This window comes from Bubalus kerabau, unplaced genomic scaffold (genome assembly GCF_029407905.1).
Source record: "Bubalus kerabau isolate K-KA32 ecotype Philippines breed swamp buffalo unplaced genomic scaffold, PCC_UOA_SB_1v2 scaffold_50, whole genome shotgun sequence".
In the NCBI taxonomy this organism is placed as follows: Eukaryota; Metazoa; Chordata; class Mammalia; order Artiodactyla; family Bovidae; genus Bubalus; species Bubalus kerabau.
In genome coordinates this window covers 126,851-140,769 of record NW_026577904.1, presented here as the reverse complement: position 1 = coordinate 140,769, position 13,919 = coordinate 126,851, and the positions used below count along the sequence as shown (strand labels likewise).

General features: G+C 39.2%; 1 long non-coding RNA gene across 3 annotated transcripts in view; it reads right to left on the bottom strand.

Annotated features, from left to right (window-relative positions):
• Positions 1-13,919, bottom strand: part of LOC129640864 (uncharacterized) — a 118,047-nt gene that overhangs the window by 25,656 nt on the left and 78,472 nt on the right. Inside the window, exon 3 of one of the 3 annotated variants that reach the window (XR_008709002.1) lies at positions 4,876-4,929. The exons of the other annotated variants lie outside the window; for them this stretch is intronic. This is a non-coding gene — a long non-coding RNA (uncharacterized LOC129640864). Of the gene's footprint in view, positions 1-4,875; positions 4,930-13,919 lie in introns of those variants that run through there. 3 annotated transcript variants of the gene reach the window in all.

The following is a 13,919-nucleotide window of genomic DNA, read 5'->3' as shown; positions in this document are numbered from 1 at the left end:
ATGAACAGATGTGTGAAAACATGCTCAACATCACTAATCATTAGGGAAACACAACCAAAACCACAATGAGTTACCACTTCATACCTGTTAGGATGACTACTGTCAAAAATACAAAAAAAAATACCAAGTGCCAGAGAGCATGCGGAAACGTAGGCACCCTTGTACACTTCGTGGAAATGTAAAGTGGTACAGGCACTAGGTAAATTGGTATGAAAGTGAAAGTCGCTCAGTCCTGTCTGACTCTTTGTGACCCCATGGACTACAGAGTCCATGGAATTCTCCAGGCCAGAATACTGCAGTGGGTAACCTTTCCCTTCTCCAGGGGATCTTCTCAGCAGGTAATGATCTTCTTCAGGAGATTGAACCCAGGTCTCCTGTATTTCATGCAGATTCTTTACCAACTGAGCTATCAGGGAAGGTAAAATAGTATCAGTTCAGTTCAGTTCAGTCGCTCAGTCGTGTCCGACTCTTTGCAACCCCATGAATCGCAGCACGCCAGGCCTCCCTGTCCATCACCAACTCCCGGAGTTCACTCAGACTCACGTCCATCGAGTCAGTGATGCCATCCAGCCATCTCATCCTCTGTCGTCCCCTTCTCCTCCTCCCCCTAATCCCTCCCAGCATCAGAGTCTTTTCCAATGAGTCAACTCTTTGCATGAGGTGGCCAAAGTACTGGAGTTTCAGCTTTAGCATCATTCCTTCCAAAGAAATCCCAGGGCTGATCTCCTTCAGAACCGACTGGTTGGATCTCCTTGCAGTCCAAAGGACTCACAAGAGTCTTCTCCAACGCCACAGTTCAAAAGCATCAGTTCTTCTGCGCTCAGCTTTCTTCACAGTCCAACTCTCACATCCATACATGACCACTGGATAAACCATAGCCTTGACTAGATGGACCTTTGTTGGCAAAGTAATGTCTTTGCTTTTCAATATGCTATCTAGGTTGGTCATAACTTTTCTTCCAAGGAGTAAACATCTTTTAATTTCATGGCTGCAGTCACCATCTGCAGTGATTTTGGAGCCCCCAAAAATAAAGTCTGACACTGTTCCCACTGTTTCCCCATCTATTTCCCATGAAGTGATGGGACCAGAGGCCATGATCTTCGTTTTCTGAATGTTGAGCTTTAAGCCAACTTTTTCACTCTCCTCTTTCACCTTCATCAAGAGGCTTTTTAGTTCCTCTTCACTTTCTGCCATAAGGGTGGTGTCATCTGCATATCTGAGGTTATGAGAAGGCAAAATGAAAGGATACTGAAAGAGGAACTCCCCAGGTCAGTAGGTGCCCAATATGCTACTGGAGATCAGTGGAGACATAACTCCAGAAAGAATGAAGGGATGGAGCCAAAGCAAAAACAATACCCAGTTGTGGATGTGACTGGTGATAGAAGCAAGGTCCAATGCTGTAAAGAGCAATGTTGCATAGGAACCTGGAATGTCAGGTCCATGAATCAAGGCAAATTGGAAGTGGTCAAACAAGAGATGGCAAGAGTGAATGTCGACATTCTAGGAATCAGCGAACTAAAATGGACCAGAATGGGTGAATTTAACTCAGATGACCATTATATCTACTACTGCGTGCAGGAATCCCTCAGAAGAAATGGAGTAGCCATCATGGTCAACAAAAGAGTCCAAAATGCGGTACTTGGACGCAATCTCAAAAATGACAGAATGATCTCTGTTCGTTTCCAAGGCAAACCATTCAATATCACAGTAATCCAAGTCTATGCCCCAACCAGTAATGCTGAAGAAGCTGAAGTTGAATGATTCTATGAAGACCTACAAGACCTTTTAGAACTAACACCCCTCCCCAAAAAAATGGTGTAGAGGCTGCTAAAAAAATTAGAAATAGAACTATTATATGATCCATCAATCTCACTTCTAGGTATGTACTCAAAAGAACTGAAATTAGGATCCTAAAGAGATATTTACATTCCCACGTTCTTGGCAGCATTATCCATAATAGCCAGGATGTGGAAGTAACCTAAACATCTATGTGGGGGGTGCATTTGCTCAGTTGCTTCAGTCATGTCGAACTCTTTGCAACCTTATGGACTATAGCCTGTCAGGATTCTCTGTCCATGGGATTCTCCAGGCAAGAATACTGGAGTGGGTTGCTGTGCTCTCCTCCAGGGGATCTTCCTGGCCCAGGGATCGAACTCGTGTCTTCTGCATTGCAGGTGGATTCCCTACTGCTGAGCCACAAGGAAAGCCCAATTTAAATGTCTATCAACAGATAAATGGATAAAGAAATATTATTCATCCTTAAAAAAGGAGGAAATTCTGCCATATGCAACAATATGGATAAGCCTGGAGAATATTACACTAATATTAGTTATAAATTATTATTACTATAATACAAGCTAGACAGAGAAGGACAATTCATGGTTCCATTTACAAAAGAGATCCAAAATAATTAAAGTAATTGAAGCAGAGAGTAGAATGGCAGCTGTCGGGGACTGGGAGGAGGCAGGAACGGAGTTGTTCAAGGGATCTAAAGTTTCAGCTGTGCAATGTGAGTAAGCTCTGGGGAACTGCTGCACGACACAGTGCCTGCAGTCAACAGTGCTGTACTGAGCCTTAGAATGTTGTTATGATCTCATGTTAAGTGTCCTTACCTAAATAAGTTTTTAAGAAAATAATCACATTATTCTCAAGTTTGTGATTTTAACCCATTTGTCACTCCTCTTCTCCATTCTCTTACAAATGCCTTTTAGTCAACAAGAGGTGGACATATAAGAAGTACCTTAGCTTCAGCTTCCCAGGTGGCTCAGTGGTTAAAAAAAAAAAAAAATCTGCCTGCCAATGCAGGGGCCACAGAAGATGCTGGTTCAACCCCTAGGTCGGGAACTACAAAGCCTGTGGGCCACAACTACTGAATCCACGTGTTGCAAATACTGAAGCCCATACGCCTATAGTCTGTGCTCTGCAACAAAAGAAGCCACCACAGTGAGAAGCCTGTGTATGGAAACAAAAAGTAGCACCTGCTCACAGCAACTAGAGAAAGCCTATGCAGAGCAAGGAAGACTCAGCACAACTGAAAGTAAATAAATAAAATTATTTTTAAAAAACCAGCACAAGTAGATAAAAATGGAAGGAGTTCTGTTACAATACTAGCTCATAATTCTTTGAACTACTTCTAACTTCATGATCAAAAAAAAAAAAAGCACATAATCTATTACTTAAGGGTTCTCTCTTTTTTAAGCACTAAGCTAAAAATTCAATTAGGTTCCCATTCAGTTTTATGGAAAGCAAAGTTAGGAACTGTTTGATATGCAAATATACTTTTACCCATTATACTAAAATATAAATCTTATGTACCTTCTCAAATTCTCTTGTCTACTTCCTCCTTTTCATGCCTTGGTCAACACTTTATTTACATAAATAGTCAGTCCTCCACATTTCGTATTTGGAGGAAATACTACACTTCAAAGCATGGAACCTGATTTTCTGAGCAGCCACTGAGATGCAACCAAGAAGTGAGATCATTATCGAGGTAAACCTTGACCAAGGGGAAGAGGATATGGGAAGAGGTCAAGGAGAAAATGTCCCCCTCCTTTCACTTTTTCTTATGGTCTACTTTGAGTTGAAGTTCCTTCTTTCAATCTTTCTAGAAAAGTCTAAAACACTGAGTGAAAAGTGACTAATAATGTCTCCTTTGTGGTTCTTTATAGTAAAGAGTAAAGCAACACACATGTCTTTGCCTCACTTCTCCTTTTCCCTTACCTTCACTGTCTTAGGCTTCTACTTCCCAAATACAGTGTTAGCCCTGCTAAGAACTGCGAAGGGTCTCACCTTGCTTGTGAGCTAAGAAGCGAACCTGCCACAGTTACACAGATGCTGAGGGAAGACATGAGGTCCTTGGTGGGACACAAAGGACTTTATTATCACAGCAGGCAACGTGAGCTCTATGGTTATATGCTCCCATTGCCAACCAAGTCACATGCAGGCACTTCGCACACAGTATATTCGTGGCACAGCTGAGAAAAAGCAAGCTTGGAAAACCCCAGTATTTTAAAGGGGTTGCCAGGAACTTTGCCCCACATTTTCCCCACATGGGAATATTATCTTTACTCAGTTCAGTTCAGTCGCTCAGTCGTGTCTGACTCTTTGGGACCCCAAGGACTGCAGCAAGCCAGGATTCCCTGTCCATCACAAACTCCCAGAGCTTACTCAAACTCAAGTCCATGGAGTAGGTGATGCCATCCAACCATCATACTCTGTCGTCCCCTTCTCCTCTGGCCTTCTATCTTTCCCAGCATCAGGGTCTTTTCAAATGAGTCGGTTCTTTGCATCAGGTGGCCAAAGTATTGGAAACTTCAGCTTTCAGCATCAGTCCTTCCAATGAATACTCAGGACTGATTTCCTTTAGGAAGGACTGGTTGGATCTCCCTGCAGTCCAAGGGACTCTCAAGAGTCTTCTCCAACACAACAGCTCAAAAACATCAATTATTCAGTGCTCAGCTTTCCTCATAGTCCAACTCTGACATCCGTACATGACTACTGGAAAAACCACAGCTTTGACTAGAGGGACCTTTGCTGGCAAAGTAATGTCTCTGCTTTTTAATATGCTGTCTAGGTTGGTCATAGCTTTTCTCCCAAGGAGCAAGCATCTTTTAATTTCATGTCTGCAGACACCATCTGCAGTGATTTTGGAGCCCCCAAAAATAAAGTCTCTCACTGTTTCCACTGTTTCCCCATATATTTGTCATGAAGTGATGGGACCGGATGCCATGATCTTAGTTTTCTGACTGTTGAGTTTTAAGCCAGCTTTTTCACTCTTTTCTTTCACTTTCATCAAGAGGCTCTTTAGTTCTTCTTTGCTTTCTGCCATAAGTGTGGTGTCATTTGCAAATCTGAGGTTATTGGTATTTCTCCTGGCAATATTGATTCCAGTTTGTGCTTCATCCAGTCCAGCATTTCTCATGATGTACTCTGCATATAAGTTAAATACATATAAGTTAAAAATTATCTTTATTATCATGACATTATTCCTATCTTTCAAGGTTGTCTGCTACATAAACATCCTTCAGAACATAATCCTGGACAAAAGCTTTCACAGTTGTATAGAAACACCATGGATGATCAGCTGCCAAAAAGAAGTCTTCACTCTTTGCCTTCAGATTCATTTTTTAAAGGACCCAGCTAAGATATACAATCATTTTTTGTTGTTGTTTAGTTGTTCATTAGAGTCATTCGTTTTCTTCATTTCTAGGTATTTCCCAAATCTTCTTCTGCATCCTCACTTAACCATTTTCCCCTTTATTTTATACTCTGGGAGCTTGATCCATAAGATCCTTTTACATCCAGGTGTGTTCAGCCAACGAGAGGCACATCTTCAGGTCTGAGGGAGGGGATTTAGGTCAGAGTAATTTCTTCCCTGTCCCCTCTCTGCTGTGTCATAGTGTTGGCTTCTTTCAGGTGGTAACTGATCCAACAGCTAGTCTATAATGTTATCTTCTGTCATAGGACATAGAAAGTGTTTAATTTTTTATTCAAACAAGGTGAGGAGTAATGGTAATTAGAATAAATTTACATGACGTGGGCTTCCCTGGTAGCTCAGCTGGTAAAGAATCCACCTGCAATGTGGGAGACCTGGGTTTGATCCCTGGGTTGGGAAGATCCCTAGAGAAGGAAACGGCTACCCACTCCAGTATTCTGGCCTGGAGAATTCCATGGGCTGTGTATTCCATGGGATCACAAAGAGTCAGACAGGACTGAATGACTTTCACTTTCACTTTATATGACATGACTTAGAAAAAATAGATTTTAATTACTTTAGTTGATGGTATATATATATTAAGTCTAAAAGAAACTACATTAAAGTTTTATTTGAAATTTTTCCAATATGTTTTGTAAATTTGCTATTTCCAGAAAACATCCAATTGCATTGCTTAAAAAGCTTCCTTCTCCATATTTTGGCTGTTCTTACTTGCTTTCAAATATGAAAGCAAGTAAGTTGTTTACTTGCTTTAAACATACATTATTTAAGTATGTAGAAAAGATCATTTTTAAGCATTTAGTATCTGTTAGTAAAGTTCTTTCCTCAGTGGACTCTTTCATGGAAGCCATGAATTCTTTGGAAATGAAAAAAGTAAAGTTGAGTAAATAAAAATTGATGTTAGTTTCTTACCCTCTATACCACATATGTGAATTCACCTCATTTTTAAGTGGCAGAAATAGAAGTTACTATCATTAGGCTTTATACTTAAGAGAAATAGGTGCAAATTTAGGCAAGACTCAAAGCCCGGTAGGTTCATAGTGCTGTGATTAATCACTGCCAGAGGCTTCCCCTTTGTTAGATACACAGAGAGGTTTACTCTTCAGGTAATACACTCAGGTAAGAAATAAGATGAATGAGGAAATTTCATATTCTCTATAAAGTAAGACTTAGGCTCTTATGAAGAAGGAGTGTTTTCTGACAGATCAATTTTGAGGGAAAACTTCATATGAAAATAAAGTATCAGAAAATGTATTGCTATAAGACCATTCATGCTTAGGTATCTTGGAAAGTTTTCCCATTCTAAACATTGGGAGGGAGGCTAAAAGCTTATGAAATATCTTGAGTTATTAGGTTATTGATTCACAAAAGCTCAAAACTACCTCAGTAAAAGAATAAAATCTATTCTTATCTTCCTGCTGAAAAATAATGTTCTAAACTAAAAAGGGGGGGCGGGTGCATAACTGAATGTGGCAGGGGTTGTACACCTCTCTTACTGTCTCTTCTTTCCCCTAGGTAATAAGAACATGCATTAGAGAAAAACAAAGAAAGCTCATTTTTCTATCCAACTGAAATACTGAGCATTCAATGTACAGTTACTGGTTTTTAAAAATATAGATGGATTTTAACTTAGTTGCTTTTATTTCATTGGGGAAATGTTTAGTGTATAAGTTAACATGTTTCAGAGGTTCCAAGTATAGCATCTTGGTGTTTGAAAGGTAGAGTCCACATTCAAAACCTCAAAATCCCACCCAATTAAGATATATTGTAATTGTACACCGTTCAAAAACCTCTCAAATCCCTAACTAGGATACATTGCCACCAGGTGGCAGAGGAGTGCCTTCATTTCTTGAACCAAGCTTACTGGAAAAAGTATTGCTATTTTTTATTTGCTTTTTTATTAAAATCTACACTCAATATTAAATAATGAAGACTAAGGTTAATCTGTTAGTTAATGGTTTTCAGCACGAGTTGACATAAATTGCTCTTCCTGTCTTTATCTGTTTGGCATTTGGGGGGTCCTCAAGACCCTGATTTTAGAGGCTTCATAAAGTCAGAACATTTTCTCAATATTTCTAAGACATTATTTGCCCTTTTCATTCTCATTTTCTTTCAAATGTACAGACAGTAGAGTTTTCCACAGGCCACACAACATGAGATAAGATCATCATTCTGATAGCTAAAGAAAGCTATTATTATTGTATGTATTTTAAGTTTACTCAGTTTTAATTTTTAATTTTCAATGTGGTAAATACTAGTATTAGCTATATAAACAAAAGTTCTTTGGGATCCTCAACAATTCTTTAAGAGTCAAAAGGAGTCCTGATAATTTTTAAAAATTGAGAAATTTACTACTCTAATTACTTAATTAGCTCAAATGAATGTTCATATATTTTCCACTCTCTTTTTTAAAAAACATTTTTATGTCTTTACTGAATTTGTTACAATATTGCTTCTGTTTTATGTTTTGGTTTTCTGGCTCAGAGACATGTGGGATCTTAGCTTCCCAGCCAAGTACTGAATCCTCACTTCCTGCACTGAAAGAAGGAGTCTTAACCACTGGACAGGTAGGAAGTCCCTTTCTGTCTCTTCTGAGGACAGGAATCATGCTTATTTTTGGACCCCTGAAAAACGAGCCTTCAGTTCAGTTCAGTTCAGTTGCTCAGTCGTGTCCGACTCTTTGCGACCCCATGAATCGCAGCACACCAGGCCTCCCTGTCCATCACCAACTCCCGAAGTTCACTCAGACTCACGCCCATGGAGTCAGTGATGCCATCCAGCCATCTCATCCTGTCATCCCCTTCTCCTCCTGCCCCCAATCCCTCCCAGCATCAGAGTCTTTTCCAATGAGTCAACTCTTCGCATGAGGTGGCCAAAGAAATCCCAGCATTAACCATGTATAATAGATACTCAATAAAGGTATGCTAAAAAACAAAATATTAATAACTAGGAGATGTGATTAAAATGAAACAGGTATTAATAGAGGATACAGTTTCAAAGTTTACTTATTAAAATTAAATAATAAAACATTTAATTCAAATATAAATGTTCAGGTAAAATCTTACACCAAGTATCATTTGCTTCCTTTCTATTATTAGTAGAGACTGTATTAAAGAATATATGTCTTTGCTTCAAAAGCAAAGATTTTAAAAGACATTTTTCATATTTGTTAGAATTTACTTTCCTAAATGTAACCTGAAAATGTCAAGTTTTGGTCCCACACTATCTCTAAGTTTCTTCCTAACATCCAGTTACAATAAAGTCCACTGATACCATATATCTTCTTCTTCAGATATCAGTTTCTGAGCAATTCTTATTCTAAAAATGCTAGTCTGTCACCTTTTTGAAAGTAAAATACAACAGCACCTTTATATGGTGAATATGATCTTGAAAATTGCTATAAAAATTTGCATCTTTGATGCCAACTCATTTTTTTTAAGTTGGCATATTGCACCATGGAGCATCATATTCTGAATAGTTTTTTAATCTATAAAAGTTATAGATTTTTACACAAAAATGTTAAGTAAAACTATTACAATCACTTAGTTCTAATGAAAATATATCAGCAACCATCAAAACTGAACAGGAAATCATGTTTATTCACAGAAGACACAAGCAGTATTTAATGTATGTGAAAGATATTCTTATAACTCAGCATCACGTGAAATTGGAAACTGATTGCTTAAAATAGTAATTATATGAGATATGAAGAATTTGCATACTGAGAACAGCCTTTTAAACACAGGCAAATACAACGTGCTTTGAGAAAAGTTAGGCAAAGAAGCAGCAGTCTTACAGGAATGGACAGTCAAGCCCCTCCCAACTTTCAGGAGAGGACTGAGGGGAACAGTACTTCTGACAACTCTGGGTACAAAACTTGATTGAACTGGTTTTACTCAATTTCTATATCTGAAATACTTAAAGGAATTCTACCTATCCTTTGCAAAATCCCAAGCTGAAACACCCACACTGACTGAATCCAAGCTATAGAATGATTATGAGTAGGCCAAAATCTTACAATGAATACTGTGTGTGTGACTCTTCCATTTTCCCCTGAATTCAAGCTAAGGAACAGATTTCACATCTGATCTCAGGTAGGGGGCTAAGAAATTGCTTTAAAAGTCAATTTTTATTTAACTGCCCAGGGATTTTACTGTAAACAACTTCCTCTGCATTATACACCATTTAAATTTAATAAAAGACTTCCTAGAACTGCTTTTTTTTTTTTTTTTTTAAATCACGAGTTGAAATAAGAACCAAGAATTCTTAGGTTAAGGTTCACCATAAACGATTCTGTAGCTTTTGAAGTTTGTTCTTAGCTGTATAGAAGTTAAAGACCTTCCCTCCTATCCTATAAGTTCAGTTCAGTTAGTCATATCCGACTCTTTGCAACCCCATGGACTGCAGCACCCCAGGCCTCCATGTCTATCACCAACTCCTGGAGTTTACTCAAACTCATGTCCACTGAGTCAGTGATGCCATCCAATCATCTCATCCTCTGTCATCCCCTTTTCCTCCCGCCTTCAATCTTTCCCAGAATCAGGTTCTTTTCAAATGAGTCAGTTCTTCACATCAGGTGGCCAAAGTGTTGGAGTTTCAGCTTCAGCATCAGTCCTTTCAATGAATATTCAGGACTGATTTCCTTTAGGATTGACTGGTTGGATCTCCTTGCAGTCCAAGGGACTCACAAGAGTCTTCTCCAACACCACAGTTCAAAAGCATCAACACTTCAGTGTTCAGCTTTCTTTATAGTCCCTCAAATCCATACATGACGACTGGAAAAACCACAGCTTTGACTAGATGGACCTTTTTTGGCAAAGTAATGTCTCTGCTTCTTAATATGCTGTCTAGGTTGGTCATAGCTTTTCTCCCAAGGAGCAAGCATCTTTTAATTTCATGGCTGCAGCCACCATCTGCAGTGATTTTGGAGCCCCCCAAAATAAGGTCTGTCACAGTTTCCATTGTTTGCCCATCTACTTACCATGAAGTGATGGGACCAGATGCCATGACCTAAGTTTTCTGAATGTTGAGTTTTAAGCCAACTTTTTCACTCTCCTCTTTCACCTTCATCAAGAGGTTCTTTAGTTCTTCTTTGCTTTTTGCCATAAGGGTGGTGTCATTTGCTTATGTGAGGTTATTGGTACTTCTCCCAGCAATCTTGATTCCAGCTTGTGCTTCTTCCAGTCCAGCATTTCTCATGATGTACTCTGTACATAAGTTAAATAAGCATGGTGATAATATACAGCCTTGACGTACTCATTTCCTGATTTTGGAACCAGTCCATTGTTCCATGTCCAGTTCTAACTGTTGCTTCCTGACCTGCATAAAGATTTCTCAGGAGGCAGGTCTGGAATTCCCATCTCTTGAAGAATTTTCCAGAGTTTTTTGTGATCCACACAGTCAAAGGCTTTGGCATAGTCAATGAAGTATAAATAGATGTTTTTCTAGAACTCTCTTGCTTTATCGATGATCCAAAGATGTTGGCAACTTGATCTCTGGTTCCTCTGCCTTTTCTAAATCCAGCTTGAACATCTGGAAGTTCACTGTTCACGTACTGTTGAAGCCTGGCTTGGAGAATCTTGAGCATTACTTCACTAGTGTGAGAGATGAGTGCAATTGTGCGGTAGTTTGAGCATTCTTTGACATTGCCTTTCTTTGGAATTGGAATGTAAACTGACCTTTTCCAGTCCTGTGGCCACTGCTGAGTTTCCCGTATTTCCTGGCATAATGAGCACAGCACTTTCACAGCATCATCTTTTAGGATCTGAAATAGATCAACTGGAATTCCATCACCTCCACTAGCTTTGTTTGTAGTGATGCTTCCTAAGGCCCACTTGGCTTTGCATTCCAGGATGTCTGGCTCTAGGTGAGTGATCACACCATTGTGATTATCTGGGTCATGAAGATCTTTTTTTTGTATAGTTCTTCTGTGTATTCTTGCCACTTCTTCTTAATAGCTTCTGCTTCTGTTAGGTCCATACCATTTCTGCCCTTTATTGTGCCCATCTTTGCATGATCTGCTTGAAGATATCTCTAGTCTTTCTCTTTCTATTGTTTTCCTCTATTTCTTTGCATTGATCACTGAGGAAGGCTTTCTTATCTCTCCTTGCTGATCTTTGGAACTCTTCATTCAGACGGGTGTATCTTTCCTTTTCTCTTTTGCCTTTTGCTTCTCTTCTTTTCACAGTTATTTGTAAGACCTCCTCAGACAACTCTTTTGCCTTTTTGCATTTCTTTTTCTTGGGGATGGTTTTGATCCCTCCTCTTGTACAATGGTAAAGCATCTGCCTACAATGCAGGAGACCCAGGTTCGAGCCCTGGGTCGGGAAGTTCCCCTGGAGAAGGAAATGGCAACCTACTTCAGTATTCTTGCCTGGAAAATCCCATGGACGGAGGAGCCCAGTAGGCTATAGTCCATGGGGTCGCAAAGAGTCAGACATGACTGAGCGACTTCACTTCCTGTACAATGTCATGAACCTCTGTCCGTAGTTCTCCAGGCACTCTATCAGATCTAATCCCTTGAATCTATTTGTCACTTAAACTGTATAATCATAAGAGATTTGATTTAGGTAATACCTGAATGGTCCAGTGGTTTTACCTACTTTCTTCATTTAAGTCTGCTTTGGCAATAAGGAGTTCGTGATCTGAGCCACAGTCAGGTCTTAGTCTTGTTTTTCCTGACTGTATAGAGCTTCTCCATCTTTGGCTGCAAAGATTATAATCAATCTGATTTCAGTGTTGCCCATCTGGTAATGTTCACCTGTAGAGTCTTCTTTTACGTTGTTGGAAGAGGGTGTTTGCTATGACCAGTGAGTTCTCTTGGCAAAACTCTATTAGCCTTTGCCCTGCTTCATTCTGTACTCCAAGGCTAAATTTGCCTGTTACTCCAGGTTATTTCTTGACTTCCTACTTTTGCATTCTCATCCCCTATAATGAAAAGGACATCTTTTTCGGGTGTTAGTTCTAGAAGGTCTTGTAGGTCTTCATAGAACCATTCAACTTCAGCTTCTTCAGCACTACTGGTCGGGGTATAGACTTGGATTACTGTGATACTGAATGGTTTGCCTTGGAAATGAGCAGAGATCATTCTGTCGTTTTTGAGACTGCATCCAAGTACTTCATTTCAGACTCTTTTGTTGACTATGATGGATACTCCATTTCTTCTAATGGATTCTTGCCCACAGTAGTTGATATAATGATCATCTGAATTAAATTCACCCATTCCAGTCCATTTTAGTTCACTGATTCCTAAAATGTTGATGTTTACTCTTGCCATCTCCTGTTTGACCACTTCCAATTTGCCTTTATTCATGGACTTAACATTCCAGGTTCCTATGCAATATTGCTCTTTACAGCATCAGACTTTACTTCCATCACCAATCACATCTACAGCTGGGTGGTGGTGTTGCTTTGGCTCCGTCTCTTCATTCTTTCTGGAGTTATTTCTCCACTGATCCCACCCTGTATGTGTGGTAAATTCTTGCTGCAGCTTCTCTCATGTAAGAAAGGGTCCCTCTATCTTTGTGGTACACAACTTTCAGTTCCTCTTTTTGTTCTACCTATAGGCACTCTGTGTTTCTCTATAAGGGCTAATACAGTCTATCTGCTTGTTTTTGGAAGCCACTCATCTTGTTACCTGCTCCTGTACTGCATAATGAAGAAAGATTATGGAAACTCTTATATTTCTAGTGAGATTGTTTTCCTAAGTGTTTAACATAAAACAGAGTCTCACCAAACCCTATATATAATAGATTACGAATCCATGATATTCTTATAAATTAAAAATCCCTTCTAACCACTGAAATTATTTTATGCTCATTGTAATGTGGACAATACTTAGCCTTTTTTCATCATGCCCCTTCACCTTCACAGTATGGAATTCATGTCCCCAAAATGCACTATTTGTACATTTTCCTAATGTACTCAGGCTTCCCAGGTAGAAGTGGTAAAGAACCCACCTGCCAATGCCAGAGATGCAAGAGACACAGGGTTTGACCTCTGGGTCTGGAAGATTCCCTGGAGTAGGAAAAAGCAACTCACTCCAGTATTCTTGCCTGGAAAATTCCATGGACAGAGGAGCCTGGAGGGCTACGGTCCATGGGGTCACAAAGAGTAGGCTATGACTAAGTGACACAGCACAGAGCACAGAGTTATAGGACAGATTAACTATCCAAGTTAAAAGGGATGAGAAGACACTCCACAAGGATGAGACAACAAGCCATACCTGAATTAGACTAGAAAGTCAATTAAATGACTTGTTAACTGACTCGATAATATACTAACACATTTCTCGTTTTAGTACCGAGGTTCTGTAAGGAGAAGAAAATAAACCATTCCATAAACCAAAACAATGTGTGAGTTCACTTAATACAAATGATGATGATGATAATCACAAGGAGGATGATAATCAGGCTGGTTAACATAATTCAGGTACTTTTTTATCAAAGAGGTAGGGTACACTACCTACATCTACAAACACAGAATTTTTTCTTCTCTTCATCTATTTCTAAGTGCATGAGTATGTCCACTCATTTGTTTAAAGAAATAAATAATATGCCTACTACATGCAAGGTACTAGTCTAGTTATTAAATAAAAAATAAAAATAAATTATGTAAAATGATTTTTATAAAAGCACACTGACAGTGATGACATGTTATACAAATGCATGTTATTATTACTATTACGAAGACATACATGCTTTAA